The sequence below is a fragment of the Triticum aestivum genome, chromosome 1A (assembly GCF_018294505.1).
Source record: "Triticum aestivum cultivar Chinese Spring chromosome 1A, IWGSC CS RefSeq v2.1, whole genome shotgun sequence".
In the NCBI taxonomy this organism is placed as follows: Eukaryota; Viridiplantae; Streptophyta; class Magnoliopsida; order Poales; family Poaceae; genus Triticum; species Triticum aestivum.
The window spans coordinates 100025595-100053314 of NC_057794.1; the positions used below are offsets into that span (position 1 = coordinate 100025595).

General features: G+C 47.3%; 2 pseudogenes across 1 annotated transcript; one reads left to right on the top strand and one right to left on the bottom strand.

The window, feature by feature from the left end:
• Window positions 1-831: 831 nt before the first annotated feature.
• Window positions 832-13722, bottom strand: LOC123038452 (putative disease resistance protein RGA3; annotated as a pseudogene). Its single transcript, XR_006417887.1, has 13 exons — window positions 11527-13722; window positions 9454-11421; window positions 6835-8519; window positions 4432-5472; window positions 4157-4263; window positions 3881-3993; window positions 3461-3563; window positions 2597-3315; window positions 2355-2510; window positions 2157-2259; window positions 1569-2038; window positions 1174-1282; window positions 832-1024 (listed from the first exon to the last, which is right to left on the bottom strand). The product of XR_006417887.1 is annotated as a putative disease resistance protein RGA3 (transcript).
• On the top strand, window positions 13684-18165 carry LOC123152312 (uncharacterized; annotated as a pseudogene).
• Window positions 18166-27720: the final 9555 nt, after the last annotated feature.

Genomic DNA, 27720 nt, shown 5'->3' on the forward strand with positions numbered 1-27720 from the left:
TTAAGGGATGGGCCTGATTGCATATTCATCGCAGCAATTCCTGGTGAATGACTTAACTAGTCTAAGCTGAATATAGGTTTTGCTCACTGCAGTCGAGGACAAATAGAAATCAGGTCATTAAGAATGTCAAAAAGGATTTGCAAGATAAACTAACATCTCAGTATAATCACGAGTGTGCACCTTGCAGTTCAAAAGTAATCCTAGAACAAATGAAACCCCATCTACCAGACAATCCAAGGAGATTGATCTACAAAATAAGGTAGTGTGAATCACTGATAAATTTTCAGTCATGCATCTGAATGGATTTTTCCAATTTGTAACTAGCACATACCTTTCTTAACTCCAACTCCAATTTAACATGCCGCAAGCCGCACACTTCACTGATCCAACACAAATGGGAGCTAGACCTTGAGACTTGCTCCTGTATTCCCTCCCCTCTCTAAATTTGTGACATGACTATCTCATGCAACCAATCCTAGTACATCAACACTCTCTAGATTTTCTTGAAAGAACATAAGACAATTATGCAACCACCTTTTGTATAGATACCACACAAAACCCACAGAATGGATGAAGATTTTTCTTTACTCATTTTTTCTTTTTGCCTCCTTTATTTTGATGGGAGCTATTAGTGCCATCTTGATTTCCAAATTTGTATCACACCTACTGGGTGAACAATCCTACGCTATTAATATTTCTACTTTTCTCCTGAAATAACCTAAAACAACTGCACAACCACCTTTGATACACCACACATTCGAATGGTGAATGAATGAAGGTTTTCCTCTTCTTTTTTACTTCCGTTCCCTCCCTGTTCTTTCTCTTTTTTCACATTTTTTGTTCTTTTTTCCTTTTCCTTTTTATTGTTCTTTCTTTCTCTTTTTCACATTTTTTTCTCTTTTTCCCCTTTCCTTTCTTTCTTTCTTTCTTTCTTTCTTTCTTTTCACATTTCCCCCTTTTTTTTGTAAGAAGAATGGAGATAGTTCTCCCGGGCTATGATAGTGTACAACTCCAATACAGATCCCTGCAAAGTAGATTAAAATATAACAAGGACAATTCAGATTATGCGTTAACAGGTCCTCCAATAAAAACCAAAATGACTTGACGCCTGGCTTTAGGAGAAGCATGTATTAATTTTACAAAGGGTAAAAGTGTGTTCTTACATATACATACCGTATTTATGTACAGGGAGGAGATACCGCCCAAGGCCATGGCGTCCAAACAGTGGGTGAATGCCGGGAGTTCTTCAAGTATTGAAGAGTTTACAAGTTGGCAGAGGCCTCTGCATAATACATCAAAACACACATTATTAAGATTGTGTGGTAAGAGAAAAAAAATGACTATCTACCCCCAGTGTGGCATCCGGAAAAAGCAATTGAAACTGGTGGAGTTGGAGATGGATACAAACAAGGAAGTATTTGCTAAATTTCAACAGTAAGAACAACTCAAAACACACAAGGAAATTGTGCAAGTAACTAAAACAACTAGACTCAGAACAACAAACTACCAATTAAATTCCTAAACAGTAATGCGAATATGGGAGTAGGGAAACTTATGCATATACTAACCAGTCTAGAAAGGATAGGAGATACAAGTTGCATCAGCAGCAACTTCTTCAGGTATGGCATACCAAACAGAGAGAATGCTCCAATCAAACTAGGGATGTCATTATGCTCCTCCACAGCCCCTGCCGCGTCCTCCATGAGAAGTAACCAGCATCATTGCTATCAATCACATGCCCTCCGCCGCCACCATCACTCATCACCGTCGCCTCCCGACACCATCATGACATGGTGAATCGGTCTGGGGTTTGGTGGAGGAGGAAGGGGGCCGTCGCCAATCCTCTTCGACTTCTGCACTTCTCTATCCAGTGTGCAAACAGTGGGTCGATGGAGAGTTTTCTTCCATAATTTATTCTTCCTTTTTTTTCCTTTTCTTTTCCTTTTTTTTCCTTTTGCCCTTTTTGTGTGTCAGATGGCCATCATTTTCCTTTCTGAAGAAAATGCTGATCATTTTGCCAGTACCCTCCATGTTACATCTGCTGACAAATGTACCAAGTAAAATTGTAAGTATTCCGCACCATTCTGCCAAGGTGGATATATTGCAACCTGATATTAAGTGAACAAAATATTATCAGACTACAACACACAACATACCGTGTGAACGTGAACGGGATTGGACAGATTGGATATCCATCACAGCAGTTACTGGTTGATGAGTCAACTAGTCTAAGGTGAAGAAGAGTTTGGTTCACTGCAGCTAAGAAACAACAAAATCAAGCAAGTCATTAAGAATACCACAAGGGGGAGGATTTCCCTGTAAATCAATATCTAGGTATAATCACGGGTGTGCACCTTACAGATCAAGAATAATTCTGGCATTAGAACAGAAATGCTTGGAACAATGACCCTGCATCTACGGAGTGCATTTTTGTGTGGCTGGTGCAGCGGCAAAAAACTGCTTGAACCAAACAAAGCTTGGGCCCCTACTTCTCTTCCTAGGAGATTGATCTACAAAATAAGGTAGTGTCAATTATTCACATATTTTTCAGCCATGCATCTTACTGCATTTTTTAGATTTTGTAACTAGAACATACCTGTATTAACCTCACTATACCATAGTGCAGGGTGCATACTTCAATAATGCATCACAAACCGGAGCTATACCTTCAGTCTTCGGACATGCTCCTGTATTTCGCCCACTCTATATTTTTTTAATCCAGCACAAAGGGGAGCTATACCTTCACTATTCAGACCTGCTCCTGTACTCCTCCCTCTCTAAATTAGTGATACAACTATTAGGCAACTAATTCTAGTCAGTTAATATTTCTCCCAATTCCTAAAAAGCATAAAAGAATCATACAACCATCTTTCATAAAGATACCACACAAAACCCATATAATGGATTTGTATTCTTTCCCTTACAATTTTTTGTTTCCTTTATCCTTTTGCTGGGAGCTACTTCTGCCATATTGATTTCCAAATATGTAACACAAATATCAGGCAATCAACCTACACAATTAATATTTCTAACTTTTTACTGAAAGAACATAAAACAACTGGACAAACACCTATCAAGAAGTCACGAACATGTGCGAATAGTGACCAGATGGAGAGCTTTACTCTCTCTTTTTTTATTTATTTTTTATTTCTTTCTTTTTCCCTTCTTTTCCTTTTTCTTTTTTTCTTTTTTTTTCTTCTCATTTTTTTTATTTTTTTTGCCTCTTTTCCCTTTCCTGTTTTTTTTTTCTGTTTTTGTGACAAGAACAAGAGAATTCTCCAAGTCCATAAGAATGAACAACTCCAAGACAGATCCCTGCAAAGTAGATTGAAAGATAGCATACATTGTTCAGATTATGCGGACACGTAATCGAAACTAAACCAAAATAACTCTTATGTATGGGTTACCGTGGATTAGTTTTCCACAGGGTAAGCTGTGTTTTTTACATATATGCACATACCATATTTATGTAGGTGATACCACCCAGGGCCATGGCGTCCGAACTGTACGTGTATGCAAAAACTTTAAGGATAGAAGAACTTTTACAACTCCATGGCAGAGGCCTGCATGGTAGATCGAAACACATATTTTTTCAGATTATGCTGTAAACGAAACTGATAAAATGGAAATTTGTGACGTGCGTGGGATCAGGGAAAAGCAATGGAAACTGGTGGTGGTTGGGCATGGATACAAGCAAAGAAGTATTGTTTAGTTTCGACAGTAAGTAGAAAACCTCAAAATGCGACAATCCATGAAGGCAAAACTTCCAAGGTAACCAAAAATAACAAGACAAAGCACAACAAACTATACTGGTTAAATGTGCAAACAGGTGCATGAAGTGATGTATGGGAATAGTTGGGACGGTTATTCATATACTAACCAGTTTAGTAATGGATGGGTGCTATAATCTGGAACCTTCTGTTCTTGGATAGAGAGAGAACTGGAACAACAAACAAGGCTAGGCTAGAAGAATATACAAGTCCAAGAAGACCTCTGCATGTACAAAAGATTAAAACAAGTGGGTTATTCAGACAGATTGCAAGACAATAGCTGCAGCGAAGTAAACAAAAGGAGAATGGCTCTGGTGCCTTTGGGGCTAACTAGGAAAAGCAATGGAAATTTGTGGGACAAGTACAGAGAAGGAATTGTTTGTTACCTTGGATTAGTTGTACAGAGAAGTATACTCTTTGAACTGTGTTTGGATGCAGAAAGAACTGGATCTACAAGGCTAGGCTAGAAGAATGTACAAATCAAAGAAGATCCCTGCGCATTCAGAAGATTAAAACAAGTGGGTTATTTTGATGGCACTACGGTGAAGCAAACAAAAAGGCAACTACTCTGATGCTTAATTACGAGATTAATTATGGAAATTAACATAAATTTGAGGGTGGGAAAGTGTGGAATGAGTACAAGCCATCAAATGTCTGTTACCTTGGGTTAGTAGTCGTCGTTGTTGTAGTCTATGATTATTGGAATGGTTCCTTTTAACTTGCGGCACTGCTTTTTAAGCTCCTTGCTGATGCCATTAGAAACTTGTAATTTCCGCAGTGAACTTGGCAGGCCGTCCTTGGGCAGAGATTTGATGGCAGGACAGTCTCTGATCTCTAATTCTTGCAGAGAGCTTGGTAGTCCGTCCTTGGACAGCAATTGGATGGCTGGACACCCCCAAATGTGTAATATCTTGAGGCTGGCAAGCTTGGTTAGCCCTGCAGGGAGGCGCTGCAGCTTCCAACACTTCCAAAAGTTGAGTTCCTGGAGGGAATTGAGGAGGTGAAGGGCCTCCTCTTGCTTCTCTGTGAAGCGCTCCACCTCTTTGTTGGCATACAAAATTAATTTGGTGAGGGAGGAAGAGAGGAGTGTGCATATGGGCGCGGTAAGGACTCCTGCCAAGTCATCTGTCCAGAGATGTTGGAGTTTGGATGAAGAGAAAGGAATCTCTTGGTCATGTGGCCGTGAGGGCTCAGAACCAGTGAAGAATTGGGGGGTTTCAGTGACGAGTAATCCTGTGAGTCGGCCCTGGGCGACGAGAGGCCATAAGCCCTCGCCTCTTAGATCCCCACAATTACGCACGAATAAAGCGGTGAGAGAGATGAGATTTGAGAGGGGAGCCAGCGTCTCCATGCTCTCCACGCCCTCCAGCATGAGTTGTTGCAGGGAGGTCGGGAAGGGGAAACAAGATGCGGCGGAGGATGAATAGGACGAGAGGAACCTGGGGCAATCATATATGCGCAACGATTGGAGGGAGCAAAGACTCTGGAGCCCTCCTCCGTGTGTGCTGTCCTTGACAAGTGAATCGGAGAGTAACCGCAGCTCTCTGCAACCAGAGATGACCAACTCCTGTAGTTGCCGAGGCAGGAGCAGTAGACCTCCTCCTGCTGCTGCATCTTCTACCTCCTCCCGTCTTGTCTGATGGTGCCCTGCTTTTGCATGCTCAATTTCAATGTCATTACTTAAATATGATGGTGTCGTCATCTCCATCTGAAGAGTATTTAACCAAAAACTACCACAATTCACGGAACCGTGACGAAAAACTACCACTTTACGATTTTGTGCGAAAAACTACCGCTTTTTTCCTAAACCGTGGCAAAAAACTACCAAGTCTGAAAAGAGCCCGATTTGACTCTTTTAAGCGCGTTTCTGACAGAGTTGGCCCACACTTAAGCGGGCTAAAAAAGCAATTGGGTCCCTGTTTTTTTTTCAAAAAGCAATCCAGTCCTTTCGCTCGATGCAGCGGCGCGCGAGGAGGAGCTCGACGGAGTCCCTCTCGTGGTCCACGGCGGCGTCGCTCGGGTGGACACGGCCAGAGCGCGGGCAGGGAGTGGGGCGCCCGCGGCGAGCGCGGCGGGGCCAGGCGCGCGGCCACGGGCGTGCAGCCAGGGGCGCGGCGAGGCCAGACGGCCATGGGCACGGCCAGGGGCGCGGCGGGGCCAGGCGCCGCTGGAGTACTGCCGGCCCAGATGCGCCTCGGGGAGACCCTAGGCCGCCGCCCCGGTGGCGCTGCGGCGAAGCCAAGGGCGCCGCGGGGAGGCCCCAGCCGCCGCCCGGTTGCTCGCCGTGCCTGCAGGTCGCGCCGCGGGGAGGCCCCAGGCTGCCGCTTGGTCGCTCGCCTCGCCTCCAGGTCGCCACCATCTCTTCCAGATGCAGTCGCGCCACCGGATACTTCATCTTCTCCGCCCCCGGTGAAGGCCATCGCCGCCTCGATCTGCTGCTGTCGATGCCCACGTTCTACAGCCCCCAGAGCGACCTCGGTCGCGGCGGTAGAGGGCCTCGGCTTCTCCTCCTCGTTGCGTTCCTTCTTGGCCTCGGGCTTGGCCTCCGCCGCGGTGCCTCCCACCGTGGTCGTGCCCTCGCCGACGAGCTTCTTCCGCACGCGGGGGCGGTCAACCGGCGTCTTGGCCGTTCTCGCTTCCCGCGGCCGGCTCATCGAGACGGGCGCCGGCGGCGCGACGACAACGTCAGGAGCGGCAGCAGCAGCCGTTCCCGCCGGGCCTCGACAACGACGTGGACTTGCCGCAGCAGCAGCCGTTCCCGTCCGCCGGCGGCAAGCGGCTGGGGAAGCAATCGGGTCCTTCTCCTCCTCGCCGTGCGGGGCTTCGAAGGAAGGACTGGATTGCTTTTTGAAAAAAAAAACAGGGACCCAATTGCTTTTTTAGCCCGCTTAAGTGTGGGCCAACTCTGTCAGAAACGCGCTTAAAAGAGCCAAGTCGGGCTCTTTTCAGACTTGGTAGTTTTTTGCCACGGTTTAGGAAAAAAGCGGTAGTTTTTCGCACAAAATCGTAAAGTGGTAGTTTTTCGTCACGGTTCCGTGAATTGTGGTAGTTTTTGGTTAAATACTCCCATCTGAAGCTCCGCCATGCCAATCTCTGTTATCTTCTCACAACTACTCACTTCCAACTTAGTGAGCTTCGGGAAATGAGATAACAGTTGTGTCAGTTCCTTCCATCAGCACCACAGTGCTCGATCTCTATTTCTTCAACTGAAAGCGGGCATTCAGTATTATATCTTTCACCTTCAAACAGCAGCAACGAGTTGCTCATACCGGTCATCTTGAGGGACTTGAGAGATTTTAGCTTTTGGAGGTGAATCAGTGGCAGGGGAGGGCACTTCTCCACCCGCAGCTCTTTCAGATCAGCTAGATTATGGAAAGCCAACCCGTTCCACAACACGCCATGCTGACCATCTTTTCCCTTAACTTGCAAACTCAATTCCGATTTGTAGTTCTTGGAGTACACTAGCTTCTCAAATACTGATCCTGCTTGTTCTATCTCAACTGAGCATGGCGCTTCGGTCCAAGGAATTGGAGGCAATGACGCCAATTGGGGGCAGCGTATAATCTTGAGCTTCATTAGTTTCGGAAACCAAGTCATGTTCTCCTCTTGCTTCGCTTGATGGCAACTAGGGTGGGAAAATGGCAACTCCACCAGTTCAGGACAATCTTCAATGATGACCACCTCTAGAACAGAGAACAAATGACATTTGCCATTTCCAATCCATCTTGCTAGTCCTGGTATCCCAACTAATTCTAGCCTTCTCAAAATTTGGAAACGTTGGCTTAAGACAAAACCCTTACACTCTTCACCACAGTCATCAATAAACCTCAACTCCCCAAGAGGGGGAAGCGTGCTCCAAGATACATTGCACAGAGAAAGCGATTCTAAATTTTCAACCGAGAGGTACCTGCCCAGCCATGATGGGCAATTAGCACCTCCATGCCCTCTAATGCATAGGTCTTGAAGATTACTATGTGGGACAAGACTTTCGATGACCTTTTCTTCTTGTTCTGCCTCCTTGTTAGGTCTATCAAAAGACCATTCTAGTATTAGCTTGTGTAAGTGTTTTTTGTGTATTAGTTTTAGTTCATTTGCCTCGTCCTTTTTCTGTACCTTTTCAGGATTATAAATGCCAAGTGATCCTCCCAGCCCTGTCAGTTCTCCTAGTTGACTTAATTCAAAACCCTTAGTTTCTTTTCCCACTTCAAATCTTCTTACTTCCTCTAGGAATTTTAGTTTCCCAACCTCGAATATGCTAGAGTGAAGTTCAAGATTATCTTCGGGCACAACAAAATGACGCAGTTTTACCAGGTTGCTCATTTGACTTGTTGAAGCAAAGCGGCCACCCCAATTTTCTAAACCAATGACCTCCAAGTGATAGGACCTAAACAACACACTAGGCAAGCTTATGTCCTCATTATGCACTGATTTGATCCTTAGGTAGCGGAGATGTAGAAGTTCTGAAAAGTCCGGCAACACATCATCCACAGAATATGATAATCCAGAAAAAAAATAGTGTGTAAGGCTCTAGCTTTTTTAAACAAAACCCTAAAAGTTTTGGCAAAGCTTCCATGGTATTCACCAAACAACATCAAAGTGCGTAAGTTCTGAGCTTTCAATCTTTTAACTACTGCACTCAAATAACTGTTGTATTCTTTAAAAGTGGTTATATCTTCGACATCAGTATTATCTACGATGATGGACAAGTGACGCACGGATGCAGGAATGTGTATGGTTCGCAAGTTAAGGGGTTGTTTGGATACCTAGATTATAGAGAACTAGTTTTCCTTAAACCTGATTTCTGGTGTAACAACCTAAAACATTGTTTGGATCGTCTAACTAACTCGTGGATATACTAAACTGAGTTTTCCAAAAGCTCAAAAACCCAGTTTATACAAAAACCACTAATTGACGTTTTTATACAAACGCGTTTTCTACATGCATCACGAGATCGACCAAGTCCGACGTGCTGGTCATGGTAAACTCCGCCGGCCGTGACGGCAGCTTGACAAAGCCAAAAGACATCGCTGCCGATCTCGGCCAGGCAGCCGGAGCAGGTTGCGATGCTCCATCTAGCCCTGAGCCTCCATGGCGGACGCGGACTTCGGCCGGCGGCCGTCGTGTTCATCGGCCGCTTCACAACCACCGTCGTCGTCCATATGCTCCAGCTTGTACGTAGTCGTCGCGCCTCCCTAGCATGTGTGTTGTGCTCTGGTGTTACCGGCGAATCAATCCAGCAGCTAGCTAGGTGCTACTGCTACATGCGTGCCCGGCCTGAGAATCAATCATGGTGCTTTAGGCCGTGTAGCCGTATGTGAGCTGCATGTACGTGCCTCTTCGATGGGAACCTGAGGCAACATGGGTGACACCGGCGAACGAAGCAGAGCACGATAAGGCGAGCAGCGCGACCACCCGGCGGCCCCGGCGATGGCCACGCACCCTCTGGCCGGTGTGGTTGTCCACCGCTGTGCGTGTAGGTGCCAAGAGCAACCCGAAGCACCGTGCCTCCATGAATTGTTTTGAGAGGAACTCAAAATCGAGTTTTTTCTATTTTTCTCATCCAAACAAGGTATTGTGTATACTTACCTTAACAGAATAACTAACCAAAACTGGTTTTCCTAAAAATCCTCCCAAAACTCGTTTTCTAGAATCTCACATCTAATTCCCTGTATCCAAACAACCCCTATATATGCTAAGACATTCATATGACGAAACCGTCACCGCCAAGTCATGCAGTAGGTCATGGATAACATAATGAGGACCATTTTCTTTTTTATTATTTTAAAAAAAACCATGATTTACCAAGTCGTTTAAATAGCTTAGTGCAATATCTTCAGTTCTTTTTGCCTGATCAAGTGGTCGTAAAATGCCTAATCCTGTCCAAAAGTGAACCAACTCTTTGGCACTAAATTCATAATCTTCTGGAAACAGCCCACAATAGAAAAAACATTGTTGTAGATGAAAAGGGAGATAATCATAACTAAGCTTTAGAGCTGGCATAATGTCATTGTCATTGGTCTGTAATTCCCATTCTCTACTTTCTGCAACTCTTATCCAGTGGTCCAAAGTAAGTTGGTTTCTTAGCAATCTACCTACTGTTTTTGCTGCAAGAGGGAAACCCTTCAATTTTGTTACTATTCTATTCCCAACATCACGTAATTCAGAATGGTCTTCCCATGGTCGTTGGTCACCAAATACACATACTTCGAAGAAAGACCTAGTATCCTCATGACTTAGACGTCCGACGTCAATTGAAGAGTTAGTTGTGGTGACCATACTTGCTACCTTTGGAATCCGTGTAGTGACTATAACCACATTACCCTTTTCTCCCCCCGTATGACTTAATGGAGCTAATAATTTTTTCCACTCATCCTCGTGGTATGTCCACACATCATCTAAAACAAGTAAAAGCCGCTTAGATTTTAATCTTTGTACAATTAGCTGTTGATTGGTAGCATTAGCCTTTTCATCATTCACTTCAGGGATCTTTTTCACAATCTCTTGCGTCAACCTATCTGCATTAAAATCTAGAGATACACATATCCAAACTGAAACTTGGAAAGAACCCTCCAGTTCTGCAAATATGTGTTGCGTGAGTGTTGTCTTCCCAATACCTCCTGGACCAACAAGTGGAACTACGGTAAGTTCATTGGTACAATATTTACCATTTGTAATGTCATCAATGATTTCCTTTTTCTGGTCATTCCTCCCATACAACTCAGGCTCTATAATATTTGGGGTGGTTTTGGGTCGGTTCATAGTAATGTCTTGGGCAGGGGGGATACGTGTGGAGCCAAGTAGTTCTAGATTGAGAATGGTGGAGACCATAGCACACAGAAGTTTCAACTGCTCTATTATTTCCAGTATTTTTGTAGAAATTACGACCCGATCAAACTTCAGTTTTCGTGTTTGCATGGCGTGATCTCCTTGTAGCACATATTGATGTCCACTCCCTGTCATATTGGAGGATTTCACCATGACGGTGTCCGCATCATCATCGCAGACAGACGGGAAAGAGTAGCACGGAAAGTGTTTACCGATAGTTTGTGCAGCGGTGCGAGCACAAGAGACGACATTAGGCATGCATCCGCCATCAACCTCCTGGACTCCCTGGGTGGTGGGTGGCGGTCGTGAGGAGCTGATCTCATGCTCCCCACACGAGCCAACGACAGAGAGGCATCCTCGTTTGCCACCATCTTCCTGATCGTCGGGATCAGCCCGGGTAGAGGATGATGAGCACTTGAGATTATTGGCCGCAGCCTTGGCGGTGTGGTGAGCATTGATGGCGATCCTGTCAACGCAGCTCTGGGAATCCAAATTGGCGGCATGGTATGTGCCGTCAAGTGCGTCCTGGATGCGGAAGTAGTCGAGCTCATCGAGCGCGTCGTCGGCACAGTACGCCAGCTCCCGCAGCTTGTGCAGAAGCTCCTTGAGCGCAGGGCTGCGGATGTCCCTACCCTGCGCGTTGTCGAGCATCCCTTGTGCGTAGAGGAGTTGCATCTTGAGGGCGTCGATGTTGCGGCCAAGCTCGGTGCTGGCCGCACATGACTCCAGCAGGCCGTCCGTGACGGGTGCCAGCGCTTTGCCAACCACCCACAGCGCCGCGTCCACGGCGAAGTCCATGGTGATGCAGATGCAGTTAATAAGTCACCTGCAGTAGGTACAGGTGATGTCAATTGTTTGTTGCAAGAGGAGGACTAGCCTGAAGGAGCATAAACTTGACGAAAGATGTGCGTGCTGAATTACTGATACGAACCTCCTGCCACCAAGGCGACGAGCTTCGACGGAGGAATGCAGAGTGGTCGTTTTCTCTTCTTTTGTGGAGCTTACTTTTTTTGCTAGCAGATGCAGAGCTGGTGGATGTGCAGAGACATGGCCGGAGTATTGGAGTAGAGAGGGATGAAATGTGTGTAGGCGCAGGGGAGATATGGGAGATGGGATTTATATAGACCCTGGGCAGGGACCTCGAGTTAACTCTATCCAGCCCAATCAACTGAAGCAATGGTAGATCTACTTCAAAGTTAACCCAACCCAAACCAATGGCTAGGGACGAGCTAAGCAATAATTGTCTTTCCTACTAAGCACGCGGTGGCGCGACTGTGACGAGTCATCTGATCTCATCACTCATCAGTGGTCTGCAGATGTACATGATCCTGGCCAGACATTGCTTTTACATAGAGGCCGTGTGATCGGTGGAGTTTTCACTCTCTTGTGAAAACATGAATCGTTGGTTGGGACAAATTGGCCCACCCAATTGATAGTCACCACCCACCCTATAGCGGCAAGGAAGGAAGAGCAAACGCAGTAAAATGATTTAAGCGGGCTATAATAAGAGTAAAATAAGAGGCTATAAGCTTGCTTACATGCATATATTATTAATCTTATTGATGGTTAAAGTAAACCTCAAAATAACTATTAGGCCCTATATACCTGGCCTCAAATAATCTCAAGGGCTTAGGGTCGTTTTGCCATCATCATGGTATGTCCACTGATCATCCGACAACTGTGTAAATCTGCCTCCTAGGGGGATGTAAATTCCCTATCTTTCCAATGCAATGAAACGCAAAGGCCATTTGCGTTTTCTCGAAAAAATAATCTCAATAAAAGGCTATAAGAGTATAACTCATCGGCCTCCTTCACCTTCGTCGTGTAGGTGGCCCTCGCCGTGGCGTCGGCGCATGGCGAGGTGATGGGACTCCTCGACGATCCACCTCCATCTACTCATCCTCCCACTCGGCATCCTCGGCCTCAAATATTAGGGGAAGGGTTGCATGCTCTTAACTCCGTAAATATTTTAGGAGAAGGGTTAGATGATCTTTAACTCCTATAAAACAGTATTTACAGAGTTACAAATTTTTAGAGGAAGGACTAAAGATGCTCTAGTGATCGTGGACGATCATAAAGAGGCAGGCAATTGTCGGTGGAAAATATGAATTATTGGATGGGACAATTTGTAGAGGACATAAATAGTGTCTTGGGCCACTCTATTCTATTGATTGCTAACCTCCCTATTCTCTCTCATACACACCTACCTTCACTTAATAGGAGTATGATCCGATTATTAGAATGGTTCCTGTTTACTTGCGGGCCTTAACATTTTAACTCCTCGTAGTTGTGACAAGCACGAAAATATAATTTTGGTAGTGAGGTCGGAAGGCCGCCCTTGGGCAACGACCATATGGCTGCCCAATCGTTGTTCAAAAAATATGCCCCCGCTGTATGTTTCTGGTACTACTTCTAAATTCTAATCATGATTTTACTATCATCCAAGAGCATATTGTTGTTGTTGGAAGCTAAAAACGCTGCCCGCAAGGCAGGTCTATATATTTAGCACCGAGTTAAACTTTAAAATGTTTGACGTAAGACAAAACTGATATACGAAATAAAGAAGGAAGAAGTAGCTGACTAGTATCATCACTGTAGTTCTATCAGTGTACTCGATCGTAAAGAGACAGCTGTGTGTGGAAAACACGAATCATTAGATCAGACAAGTCGTAGAAAGGACATAGTACCAATGAATTTCTTGGGCCACTTAATTCTATTGATTGCTAGCCGTTCTCTTTCTCTGTCACCCACCTACCTTCAGTTATTCTGACAGTGAAGTTGGGCAAGCACCGATGTCTGCTAGTCCTTGTATTAATCGATCTCAGACGCCATTGTAATTTGCAATAATGAACAGAGGAACAGAGCAAGCCTTACCTGCAAGGCTACGAGGCCAGCTGTAGTCCCGACCCGCAGGAGCATTCCGTCGAACACCTCGTCCGCGCTCCCGAACACGGAAGCGGCACGCGCACCAACAGCCGCACATCGTGCATAGGACGAGACAAACAGCACCGCCGGGGGAGGACTGGCAAGCAAGGCGGAGGCGGTGGCGAGCAAGAGAGTTTGGGCTGAGCGGGAGAGGTAGGATGACATGGACGCCGTTCGCGAGCGGGAAGGTCGAGCCGAGAGCCCGAGACACCACCAGGCCGCGTGAAAGGCTACACACGCGAGGCTGGAAAAGGATGCTCAAAAATAAAAACGCGAGGCTGGAAAAATATATTTTCCAGTCTTTTCTTCATCTCATTTTTACGGTCTTTCTTTCTGGGGCATTCAGGTGGTTGATAAAAGAATCTTCTCTTAAATCTATCACGTAACTTAAAATAGTACTAGCATACTTGGGGACTGACAAGTTTCATAGATAGATGTCTTTTTTATTTCATAGACAGATGTCATAAACTCATCAGGCAATCCAGCATTTTTCTTACAGATTTATTTGCCTCGAGGATTTCTAATGCTTGATTCTCTATTTCTAGGTTAGTTTTTTGTGTGTGGGTTTTTTTTTTTGGAGTTCTACAGCCGCGTCGGTTAATATGAGATGGACATTTAGTATTACTGGAATATGACGGGGTATTAGAGGCGTGTGTGCTGATTATACAGTAGATACGTACAAGAAGAAGCCAGCAAAACTAGAGCGGCGTCACGCCTGCAGATCAGCCTGCAGCGGACTGATCCAGTGCAAGTGCACTTGCAACGACCAAATCATCGCCGAGCTGGAGGCTGGGCCCGTCACCAAGTGTTGCGTGTGTGTGAAGCCAAGTGTTTGCGTGTGTGTGACGTCAATTGTGGCCTACTTGTACCCGAACGATTGATGAGAGGGCATGAAGAAAAGTATTGAGCTACTTTCCCCTCGCCTTGCTCTCCTCGCTCTCACCTAACCCGTTCTCTCTTCCTCCTCCCGTTCCCCTACTCTCATCTCCAAATCTCTCAGATCGGGACGTGACAATCTGGTATTCAGAGCCAAAATTTTCCCCACCACCGCCGTTGGCCCCGATCGATCGATAACATCCACCGGGTCAGGTGCGCGCCGCTCCGGCGAGCTCGCACAAAATCCTGCCCGGGGTTCGATCTGATCTAGCGAAACCACGGCACCACCATCCAAGCCCTCGGCGCAGGCCCGCCGCGTGCTCGACGCCATGTCGGAGACCACGGACAAGCTGCAGAGCTTGCTCGAGTCCGTCATCCGCCGCCTCGACGCCAACCAGAAGACCGCCGACGAGCGCCACCAGGCACAGATCACCTACAATGACTAGGTCTCTGCCAAGATCAAGCTCCTCTCCAAGCAGATCGACCTCACGCAAGCCGACGTGGACGAGGGCCGCAAGGCTGCGCCGACCGTCGATCCCGCGGCGACCATCTCCGGAGGCGCATCTCCATCAGGGGTCACAGCCACCGCGGACTCCTCCGCGCACCCTCCACCACCTCTGCCACCACCACCACCGACTCGTCCGCCGCCGCTACCTCTCTACACGGATGGCGCGTCCCAGCTTCCGTTCGCCCGACTCGTCAACCACGGGCCACCGTTGCTCACCGCGCGATCACCGTCGTCCTCGGAGCTCGACCGCCACGGCGACCACTACATCAAGCCGCCGAAGCATGATTTTCCGTGGTTTGACGGCGACGCCCCTCGCATCTGGGTGGACCACTGCATCACCTACTTCGAGCTATACCGAGTGCCTCAACACAGCTGGGTCACCACCGTAGCGTTGTACATGGACGGCCTGGCCGCGATGTGGCTCCAGGCCTACCGGCAGACACACCCTGGCATCTCGTGGCAAGCATTCAGAGCTGCGGTGCAAGAGGAATTCGGTCTAGAAGAATTCGAGGTTCAGATGCATCACTTTGTTCAGTTACGCCAGACAGGCAGTGTGCAGGAATATAGGCAGCAATTTGAGACCGCAATGTACCATTTGCTGGCCCTGGACCCAACCCTGAGCTCCAAGTTTTCATCTCTCAGTTCCTGATCGACCTCAAAGATGAGCTGCGACTGGGAGTGCGACTGCAAGCACCAACCAGCATCACTCACGCAGCCGTGTTCGCTCGCATTCAGGAAGAAGAACTGGAGAAGTAGTGCTTCCAGCGTCCGCGCATCACACCAGTCGACCGCCCACCGCCACCTGCAGCAGCAGCAATCTCTGTTCCAGCTCGCACTGCAGCCGTACCCAAGCAAGGGGGAGATGAATACGCACGGGAGCGCCAGTTGCGCGAATTCAGAAGAGTGAATGGCCTCTGTTTTCGCTGTGGGGACAAATATTCGAGGGAGCATCAGTGCAAACGCACTGGCCAGATTCTGATGATCGAAGTGGGTGATTTCGGCGAAATTTTGTCTGATGACACCGTTCACGCACTTCAGTTACTTGATCCACCGGCAGCACAGGAGCCAGAATGCTGCTCACTATCGCACCAGGCTCTGTCAGGCGAAGAAACTCCCTCTACAATTCGCCTACGAGCACAAGTGGGGGATCAGATCATGTTACTCTTGGTGGATTCAAGAAGCACACACAGTTTCATCAGTGAAACTTTCCTCGCCCGACTGCAAGTTCCGACAGAGAACTTACCACCAGTTTCAGTGTGCGTCGCCAACGGTCAACGACTGCTTTGCAATCAACTGGTAAGAGGATTGGAATGGCAAGTGCCCGACCACACTTTCCACACTAATCTGTGGGTGCTGTCACTCAGCGCTTACGATGGGGTGTTGGGCATCGACTGGCTGGCCGCTCACAGCCCCATGAACTGACACTGGCAGGAGAAGACCATTGCATTCAAGACAGAAGGGAAACAAGTGCATTTACAAGGCGTCAGAACTTCATATCTTCCCCCCATAGCTGAACTGGATGTTTACGAGTTGCATCGCATGGAAGTGTGCAATGACATTTGGACCGCGGCTCTGGTTACAGTTGAAAGAACCGACAAACCTGAACCTGCACCTCCACCCAACATTCAGAAACTTCTGTCTGAATATGCAGACGTGTTTGCTGAACCCAAAGTACTGCCTCCCAAACGGCAGTACGACCATGCGATCAACCTGGAGCTGGGCACAACTCCGATCAACACCAGGCCCTACCGCTACTCACCAGCACAAAAAGACGAGATCGAAAAGCAGGTCCAAGAGATGCTGCAATCAGGTGTTATTGCTCACAGCCTGAGCCCATATGCTGCACACGTGTTGCTGGTCAAGAAGAAGGACGACTCATGGCGATTCTGTGTGAATTTCAGACGCCTGAACACGGCTACAGTGAAGAACAAGTTTCCCCTGCTGGTGGTCGACGAGCTGCTCGATGAGCTGGGTGGAGCTGCATATTTCTCCAAGATTGATCTGCGAGCGGGCTACCATCAGATACGCATGAGATAAGAAGACGAAGAAAAAACGGCATTCAAAACACACCACGGCCACTACCACTTCAGAGTGATGTCGTTCGGCCTCTGCAATGCGCCGGCAACCTTCCAGTGCCTCATAAACTCGATTTTCGGTCGGCACGTCCGCAAGTTCATCATTATATTCCTCGATGACATTATGGTCTTCAGTATCGATTTACAGGAACACGAAGAACACTTGCGCACGGTGCTGGAACTGCTACGGGCGCATCAACTCTACGCCAAGGCCTCCAATTGCTCGTTTGCACAACAGGAGATCGAGTACCTCGGGCATGTCATCTCCAAGAATGGCGTCGCCACTGACTCCAGCAAGACTAGCGCCATGAGTGCCTGGCCCGTGCCTACGACGCCCACCGAGCTCCGCGGCTTCCTCGGCCTCACAGACTACTACCACAAGTTCGTGCCGCACTACGGCATCATCGCGAAGCCCCTGACGCGCCTCCTCACCAAGAAGGGATTCCTCTGGGATGACCAAGCGCAAATAGCATTCGAGATGTTGAAGAAGGCGATGGTGAGCACGCCCGTCCTAGCACTCCCAGACTTCAAGCGCCCATTCGCCATCGAGACCGACGCGTGCGACACCGGCATTGGCACCATACTGACGCAGGACGACCACCCGATCGCATACTTGAGCAAGGCGCTGGGCGTGCGGAATCAGAAACTATCGGCTTACGAGAAGGAATTCCTCGCCGTGATGATGGCAATCGACAAGTGGCGCACATACCTCCAGCGCGCCCCGTTCGAAATCGTCACCGACCACAAGAGCTTGTGTTCCTTGGGCAATCAACAGCTGGTCACGGATCTGCAGTGCAAGGTGATGTCCAAGATGGTGGGGCTCCAGTTCATGTTCCGCTACAAGAAGGGCATGGACAACGGCGCGGCCGATGCGCTCTCCCGCGTGGGGCACTTACTGTCCCTCGACGCGCTCTCAGTGTGCCAGCCACAGTGGCTACAGGAAGTGGTCAACTCGTACGAGACGGACGCCGACGTGCAAGAACTGCTCGCCAAGCTTGCGCTCTGCGATACCGACGACCAGGGCCGCTCCCTTCAGCAAGGTGTGATTAGGCAGCGGGGACGGTTGTGGATCGGCGCCCACACCACGCTCCAGACGAAACTCATCGCCGCGCTGCACCACAGCGCCATCGGCGGCCACTCCGGCGCCACTGCCACCTACCACAGGGTGCGCAAGCTCTTCGCCTAGACCAGACTGAAGCGCGCCATTGAAGATTTTTTCCGGCAGTGCAGCATTTCCCAGCACGCGATGCACGAGCAGACGCACCCGGCCGGCAAGTTACAACCACTCCCAATTCCGCAAGAGCCATGGCAGGAGTGATGTCTACTACACAACCTTCTTCTTGTAGACATTGTTGGGCCTCCAAGTGCAGAGGTTTGTAGGACAGCAGCAAATTTCCCTCAAATAGATGACCTAAGGTTTATCAATCCGTAGGAGGCGTAGGATGAAGATGGTCTCTCTCAAGCAACCCTGCAACCAAATAACAAAGAGTCTCTTGTGTCCCCAACACACCCAATACAATGGTAAATTGTATAGGTGCACTAGTTCGGCGAAGAGATGGTGAAACAAGTGGTATATGGATAGTAGATAAAGGTATTTATAATCTGAAATAATAAAAACAGCAAGGTAACTAATGATAAAAGTGTGCGTAAACGGTATTGCAATGCTAGGAAACAAGGCCTAGGGTTCATACTTTCACTAGTGTAAGTCCTCTCAACAATACTAACATAATTGGATCATAAAACTATCCCTCAACATGCAATAAAGAGTCACTCCAAAGTCACTAATAACAGAGAACGAACGAAGAGATTATGGTAGGGTACGAAACCACCTCAAAGTTATTCTTTTCAATCAATCCGTTGGGCTATTCCTATAAGTGTCACAAACAGCCCTAGAGTTCGTACTAGAATAACACCTTAAGACACAAATCAACCAAAACCCTAATGTCACCTAGATACTCCAATGTCACCTCAAGTATCCGTGGGTATGATTATACGATATGCATCACACAATCTCAGATTCATCTATTCAACCAACACATAGGACCTCAAAGAGTGCCCCAAAGTTCTACTGAAGAATCACGATGAAAATGTGTGCCAACCCCTATGCATAGGTTCATGGGCGGAACCCGCAAGTTGGTCACCAAAACATACATCAAGTGAATCACGTGATATCCCATTGTCACCGCAGATATCCACGGCAAGACATACATCAAGTGTTCTCAAATCTTTAAAGACTCAATCCGATAAGATAACTTCAAAGGGGAAACTCAATTCATTACAAGAGAGTAGAGGGGGGAGAAAACATCATAGGATCCAACTATAATAGCAAAGCTCGCAATACATCAAGATCGTATCACCTCAAGAACACGAGAGAGAGAGAGATCAAACACATAGCTACTGGTACATACCCTCAGCCCCGAGGGAGAACTACTCCCTCCTCGTCATGGAGAGCACCGGGATGATGAAGATGGCCACCGGAGAGGGATTGCCCCCTCCGGCAGGGTGCCAGAACGGGTCTAGATTGGCTTTCGGTGGCTACAGAGGCTTCTGGCGGTGGAACTCCCAATCTATTGTGCTCACGGATGTTTTTAGGGTATATGGAGATATATAGGCGGAAGAAGTACGTCAGGGGGGCCACGAGGGGCTCACGAGGGTGGAGGGCACGCCCAGGGGGGGTGGGCGCGCTCCCTGCCTCGTGACCTCCTCGCAGATCCCCCAACATGCACTCCAAGTCTTCTGGGCTTCTTTCCTTCCAAAAATGAGTTTCGTGGAGTTTCAGGTCAATTGGACTCCGTTTGGTTTTCCTTTTCTTCAAAACCCTAAAACAGGGTAAAAACAGAAACTAGCACTGGGCTCTGGGTTAATAGGTTAGTCCCAAAAATGATATAAAAGTGTATAATAAAGCCCATAAACATTCAAAACAGTAGATAATATAGCATGGAGCAATCAAAAATTATAGATACGTTGGAGACGTATCAAGGAGCTCACGATGGATTTCGTCGAAGGGCTGCCCAAGTCCGATGGCTACGACGCGATCATGGTCGTCGTCGACCTTCTCACCAAGTACGCCCACTTCGTCCCCCTCTGCCACCCCTTCAACGCCGCTCAGGTCGCCAGATCCTTCTGGGACAATGTCATCCGTCTCCATGGCGTACCGCACTCCATCGTCTCCGACCGCGACAAGGTATTCACCAGCGCGATGTGGCGGGAGATCCTCAACGCTGCGGGCACCAAACTCCTGTACTCCACGGCATACCACCCCCAGACGGACGGCCAGACGGAGCGTGTCAATCAGTGCTTGGAGATGTACTTGCAGTGCTCTGTCCACGACACCCCCAAGCAATGGTGCCGGTGGCTCACCGCAGCGGAGTTCTGGTACAACTCCTCACACCATGCCTCCCTCAACTGCTCCCCGTTCAAGGCACTGTACGGCAGGAAGCCCAACCTCGGCGACATGCTAGTGGTCAACACTAACTTACCCGCAAATGCACCGCTTGACAAAATCGACTGGGCGGCACACACGGAGTTGTTGCGCGCCCAGCTCGCACACGCCCAGGCAAGATTCAAGAAGCAAGCGGATCACCACCGCGCCGAGCGCGCCTTCGATGTGGGCGAGCAAGTTCTCCTCAAGCTCCAGCCATACGCCCAGTCCTCCGTCGCCAACCGTCCTTGCCGTAAGATGGCATACAAGTTCTTCGGCCCCTTCATGGTCACGGAGCACGTGGGCACTCTGGCATATCGTATGCAATTGCCGCCAGACAGCCGCATCCACCCTGTTTTCCACGTCTCGCAGCTCAAGCCGTTCGTCCCCGACTACTCCCCAGTCTACGCCGAGCTTCCCAAGATACCTGACCTCACGGCCGCAGACCGCGTTCCGGTTGCCATTCTGGATCACCGCATGATGAAGAAGGGAGATGCCCCGGTGGTCCAGATTCAGGTACAATGGAGCGCCATGCCGCCGCCTGCCACGACCTGGGAAGACTACTATGTGCTACGGCAGCGCTATCCAAATGCACCCCTTTGGGCAGACGACGATCAACCTGCGCGAGAAGGGGAAAATGTCACGCTTGCAGATCAGCCTGCAGCGGACTGATCCAGTGCAAGTGCACTTGCAACGACCAAGCCATCACCGAGCTGGAGGCTGGGACCGTCACCAAGTGTTGCGTGTGTGTGAAGCCAAGTGTTGGCGTGTGTGTGATGCCAACTGTGGCCTACTTGTACTCGAACGATTTGATGAGAGGGCATGAAGAAAAGTATTGAGCTACTTTCCCCTCGCCTTGCTCTCCTCGCTCTCACCTAACCTGTTCTCTCTTCCTCCTCTCGTTCCCCTCCTCTCATCTCCAAATCTCTCAGATCAGGACGTGACAAGCGGGCGGAGTCGAGGCGGAGTGATGTCGAGCTAGGGTTCCTCCCCGCCGCCGTCAACCTCCCTCGCCCCCATCCGCCGGCGCCCCCCTCCCCCAGCTCGCCTCCCTCTCCCCCCTCCTTCCCCTCCCCCTGCGCTCACGTCGGCCCCCGAGGCCGTGGAGCGCCCCTGCCGTCCTCCCCGTCTCGACCCCCATCCTCTCCTTCTCCCTTTGCCGCTGCCGGCAGCGGCCTCCGGCGTGCCCGGGTGGCGCCGGCGCCGGCGGATGTCCCTTCCCCGCGCGCCTGGAGGGAGAGTCGGGGCTCTCTCTTGCCCGGCACGGTGCTGCTCGGCCGACGACGATGGGGCCCAGCAGTGGTGCTCTGCTGACCTCGGGTGCTCTTGATGGGGCGGTGTGGCCGTTGGCTGCGGGGTGGCGCGGTGGGTGGCTGGTCGGTGATGCCTGCTCGGCCAGATCTGGGCTCTTTCGGGTCCCATCTGGGCTGGGGCAGGCCTGTGGCCCAGGGCACGACGGCGTTGCTCCCTGGTGGTGAGGCTAGGTGGCCGTGGCTGTGGTGGTGATGGCTCCAGCGGCTGGCGTGTTGCAGCGTGGCTGCAGGGACTGTCCAGACCCGTTGGGGTCTGGCCGGGCCTGTGGCGGCCTTGCAAGTCCCTGTTGATATGTCCGGTCGGCTCCGCACGGCGGTGGAGGTGGTTCCCTCCTGTCGGCTGCGTTGCGGTTATCATCGAGTCCGGTGTCTCCTCGTCCTACCTCCAGGTCTCGTATTGGTGGCCTCAGTGAGAAGGTGAAGATGGTGCGGTGTCCGTGGTGGCACAGGCTGGTGGGCGGCATATTGGGCGGCGCGCTTCCGATTGTGTGGGTGACGGTGGTGGTTCGGGACAGGAGAAATCTCTGGCAGCTCGTTCGCCACCGGCGCGGCTGCGCCCGTGGGCGTTGCCGGACCCTCCTGAGAGGCGTCGGTGATACCCCTTCCCCACTGCCATCCATGTACCGAGGGAAACCCTAGGACTTGTCCGGACAGCAGCGGCGTCGTCGTCGCATTCCTTCATGAAGGTGTTGCTTGGTACGCGAGACTTCGGAGTACTTGATGGGTGGTGGTACTTCTCCGGAGGGTGCAGTGGGTGTCGGCCATCTTCGCTTAGTTGAGCTGCCGGCATCGACATTTGTTTCTTTCTTCTTTCTTTCTTTTTTCTTTCTCTCTTTTTTCTTTTGGACTCGTTTGTGCTGCCGCTCCAGCAAGCTTGTTGTATTGGTTGATCGTTGCTTTATAATCTAAAGAGGAGAGAGACCTTTTTCGTGAGATACTACGTACACGAATCTAGCAAAAAAACACATACACACGTACCATATCGACTTTAGAGAAGTAGACAAACGTAACGAAAGATTTGTTGCTAAAAACGTCACTTAACTAAGAAAAGACGAGCCAAATTTCCAGGACCCTAATATTTGGGTAACGTCAGCTGAGGGCCGCCCTCCAATGAAGCTCGTCGAGGCGCCCTTCGACAAACGTATCACGTACTACCTCCGTCCCGGTGTATAAGTCATTCGCGTAGTTCTAGGTCGATAATTTAACTATCTAAATATGTATTATATGTGACAAAAAATATATATTTAAAAACTACATCCGTGTGGAAATCTAGTGGTATACTTTTCATGACATATAACACATATTTAATTCCTTAAATTGATGACCTAGAACTACGCGAATGACTTATACACCCGGACGGAGGGAGTAGTTTGCATGTTGCTTCCTCCAGCGTGACCCCTGTTTTGTCAAGAGGCCCATTTAACTTTTTTTGAATAAATGCCATTAATGAAAAAGGCTTTAATTGCCATGCTCTAACTTACAAAACATGCCATGCTACTTTATAAAAAAATCATCTCTCTAATTTTATAAATATAAAATGAGTATGATTAAAAAAAGTTGTATGAACTATAAAATAAAAATTGCCACGCTAAACTTTAAAACTCTTATCCTTGAGATAAAAATGCCATGAACAAAAAAGATAAGCACAAATTTATAAATTGAGAAAATGCCATGCTTTAAAAAAATGACTGCTACTTTATAAAGTTGTCATCCTCTTGATAGTATAAGTTTTATCTGGATAAGTCCAAAAAAACTGTCATGACACTAAAATAAAAAATGCCATTCTCACAAACATTAAAAAATGTCATCCTATTTATAATAATAAAATGTCATCCTATCAATAATTAAAATGCCATCCTATTATTGATAAAATGCCATCCAGTTGTTAATAAAAGTGACATGTGCTTAGTACTAAACTGCCATGCCATGAAAAATAAAAATGTCATCTCTCAATAATAAAAATGATACCCTATTTTAATAAAAATGGCATACTTTTACTAATAAAACTACCATGTCACAAAAACAGAAAACGCCATCTCTCGTTAATAAAAACGACATCCTCTTAAAGATGCCATGCTACAGAAAATAAAACTGCCATGTGAGAAAACGGAAAAAAATCAGGATTGAAAAATATATGTGGCATTTTAAACACAAAAGATTCACAAAGGCCCTCGCCGACCAGTGACGTTCACTAGTAGAAAAAGGGTCTTCTGTCTCGGTTGGTAAGGGCCTTTTGTCCCGATTTTTGAACCGGGACTAAAGGGTCGTTACTAATGCCCTGGCCCTTTAGTCCTGGTTCAAACAGGAATCGGAACAGATGGGCCTCCACGTGGCCAGTGCGCTGAGTCCAAGCAGGAGGGCCTTTGGTCCCGGTTGGTGGCACCAACCGGAACCAAGACATCCACGCGTTAGCATTTCAGGGGCTGAGGTTTTTTTTTGCCTTTGGTCCCGGTTGGTGGCACCAACCGGGACCAATAGGCATCCACGCGTCAGCATTTCAGGGGCTGAGGTTTTTGTTTTTTTTTGAAAGGGGGTTGGGGGTTTTGGGAGGTTAATTTAGGTGTTTCATATATTGTGTTAGCTAGCTAATTAATAGAGAGAAGTGTCCTCTCTTATGTCTGTGCTTGGTCGACGCTACATACTATATACGTATAGAGAGGACTAGACACGCTAGCTAGCTAGTAAGCAAATGAAGGAAACAGAAGATCCACATAGTATGCATACAGAGAGAAGTGATATCGATCACCTCTCCTTCTCCGAGAGATTGGTCGAACAACAAGTTCTCGTATATCTATCCGTCACTACCGGCTACATATATACAATAATTATCTCTTACAATATAATCTCCTAATTATATACGAACACAGGATCTACATAGTATTCTCTGTCTTCAGCGATCACATGGTCAAGGAAGAATGCCGCCAATTCCTCTTGAATTGCTCGCATATGATGTGGTGCTAGGAGTTCATCCCGCATCCGAAAGATCTAATTTGAAGAAGGGGGTCAATACATACATACATATATATATATATATATATATGAATAAATGAAACTCAACACAAATGATGGTAATAAAATAAAATTGTGAATATTATTATTTACGCAGTTCATATTGTTCATGGAGTACACTCGTTCACAGGTCGTGTGGCGGATGGACTCGCAAACGTAGTATCCACAAAAATCATTCCCTTGTTCCTGCCACAACCACTTTACAAGAAATAGAGGTTAATCAAACTGATAAGCAAGCATGCCAAATGGTATTGATGAAACTAGCGCTTGAATCATTAGGAGATGCGCGGAACATGTTACTATAGTACTTACTTTCGGGTGTCTAAATTGCAGCTTCTTCGGCAGCCCAGAGCTTTTTTGGTGAATTTTCTCCAAACCCTGCCAGACAAAGAAAACAATTACTTGATATCAGGAAATGAACAAAGTTGCTGATATGGTGGATAATGATGGATTTAACTTACTTCTCGAGCATTTGAGTCATGTCCGCATAGTCCTGGGGATTTTTTTCGTCTCGGGTCTAAGACGGTTACTAGTCCTTGCTCAAGCTTAATCTTTAGGAGAATATAGTGGAATCTGTGCACGCATGCATAACTCATCAATTACATTATTATAACCTGGACTAATAAGGGAAACCGAATATGCACAAGACAGTAACACTCACTTGAAGTTGTAAGGAAAGAGTATTATATCTTTGTTCTCATTTATTACCAACGATCATAGCAAGTTGGCCTCGGTATCTTCGGCACGATATTTAACCTCAGTTGCATCTATGAGATTTGTGTTAATGAACCCAATATCACCGATTTGTCTTTTATTCAATTCGGCGATCTTCAATCTGCATAATATAGTGAGGATAATTATAAATACATGCAATGAAAGAGTTGACCTATATAGAGAGACTTAATGACAGAAGTAGTACTACTTACAGACAGTAGCAAGTGATCGTTGCTTTATCGAGGACCTTTTGATTGAAAAACTGGAAGAACTCCTCAAATGGAACATTCAACAGTTCAATTCCAACGAGGTCATGCTCCTCTCTAACTCTCAGCGTCAAAGTATTCCTCCCCCCAGACTCTCTGCAGGTTTTCATGTATCAATCATGGAATCTTCGCATCATCGTTGTTAGAGATCTTTCATCTTTGACGAGAGGCTTCCCGTACTCGTATTTGTGTTCCTCCACCTCCAAGAACTCATAATGTACATCGTCGGGCAGGTAATCTCCAAGATTGCTATAACCGGGCACCATCCTCGGATCATTAGTAGGCACCTTGAGCGGGGGGCACGATTGGTTCGCTTGTTCGCCGAGCTGGGCAATTTTTTTCCCAGCTCATCGTTCTTTTAACCTTTGATCACTGACAGTACTTCCCGACCGCTCCACTTCGACAAATGACTTTTCAATAATGCGCTCATAGTTGCCTTTCGGCGGAGACTTTGCTGGTTTTTTCAGGGCAGCCAGAGTGCGCTTTGCTTTCACCGGATCTACCTTCTCCTCCGGAGGTGGATGTTTCTTTGCTTTCACCCCTTCAAAGAAATTCCTCACTTCGGCTCGCGCGATGTCGGCGTTCTCCTTCGGGGTCCTCTCGTATGGTAACTTCTCTGGAGTCTTCAGAGAAGGACCGAATCTGTATTGCCTCCCGCCTCTGGCTGTACTGCTAGACGCCGGCAGAGCAGATGGAGCGGCTGCGGCTGTCTTCTTTCCTTGCTTACGAGGTGGAGGAGAAGGACTAAGACGCGCCGGAGCAGCCGGAGCGGCGGCGGGTCTCTTCTTATCGGGGAGGGGGTAGGTCGAACCCCCCTCGTGTTGAAGTTATCGGGACACGGAGTATATCGACAACGACATATCCGATAAAAAATAAGAAGACGAAGAAGAAATAAAAAGAGGAGAAGAAGATATTAATAGAGGAGAAGATTGAAGAAGAAAAAAGAAGAAGAAAAAGAGGAGAAGAAGAAAAAATATATTTTTTCTTCTTCTCCTCTATTCCTTTCTTCTTCTCCTCTTCTTTTTCTTCTTTTTTCCTCTTCTTCTTTATTTCTCCTCTTCTTCCTCTCCTCTTCTTCTCCTTTCTTCCTCTTCTTATTTCCTTTTTTCTCTCATTCTTTTTCTTCTTCTTCCTTTCCTAGCTAGATATATAAAACTTTTCTAAAAATGTAACTTTTGCATACATACATGGGAAAAAAATATTATCGGGGAGGGGGTAGGTCGAACCCACCCCCCTTCGTGTTGAAGTTAACGGGACACGTGGTATATCGACAACGACATATCCGATAAAAAATAAGAAGACGAAGAAGAAATAAAAAGAGGAGAAGATCAAAGAAAAAAAAAGAAAAAAAGGAGAAGATGAAAGAAATAGAGGAGAAGAGAAAATAGAATATTCTATTTTCTCTTCTTCTCCTCTATTCCTTTATTCTTCTCCTCTTCTTTTTCTTCTTTTTTCTTCTTCTTATTTATTTCTCCTCTTCTTCTCTTTTCTTCCTCTTCTTATTTTCCTTTTTCCTCTCATTCTTTTTCTTCTTCTTCCTTTCCTAGCTAGATATATAAACTTTTCAAAAAATGTAACTTTTGCATACATACATGGGAAAATAATATTATCGGGGAGAGGGTAGGTCGAACCCCCCCTCGTGTTGAAGTTATCGAGACACGGGGTATATCAACAACGACATATACGATAAAAAATAAGAAGATAGAGAAGAAATAAAAAGAGGAGAAGAAGATATTAATAGAGGAGAAGATCGAAGAAAAAAAAGAAGAAAAAAAGAGGAGAAGAAGAAAGAAATAGAGGAGAAGAAGAGAAAACTCCTCTATTCCTTTCTTCTTCTCCTCTTCTTTTTCTTCTTTTTTCTTCTTCTTCTTTATTTCTCCTCTTCTTCCTCTCCCCTTCTTCTCCTTTCTTCCTCTTCTTATTTTCCTTTTTCCTCTCATTTTTTTCTTCTTCTTTCTTTCCTAGCTATATATAAATTTTTTCTAAAAATGTAACTTTTGCATGGAAAGAAGAGGAGA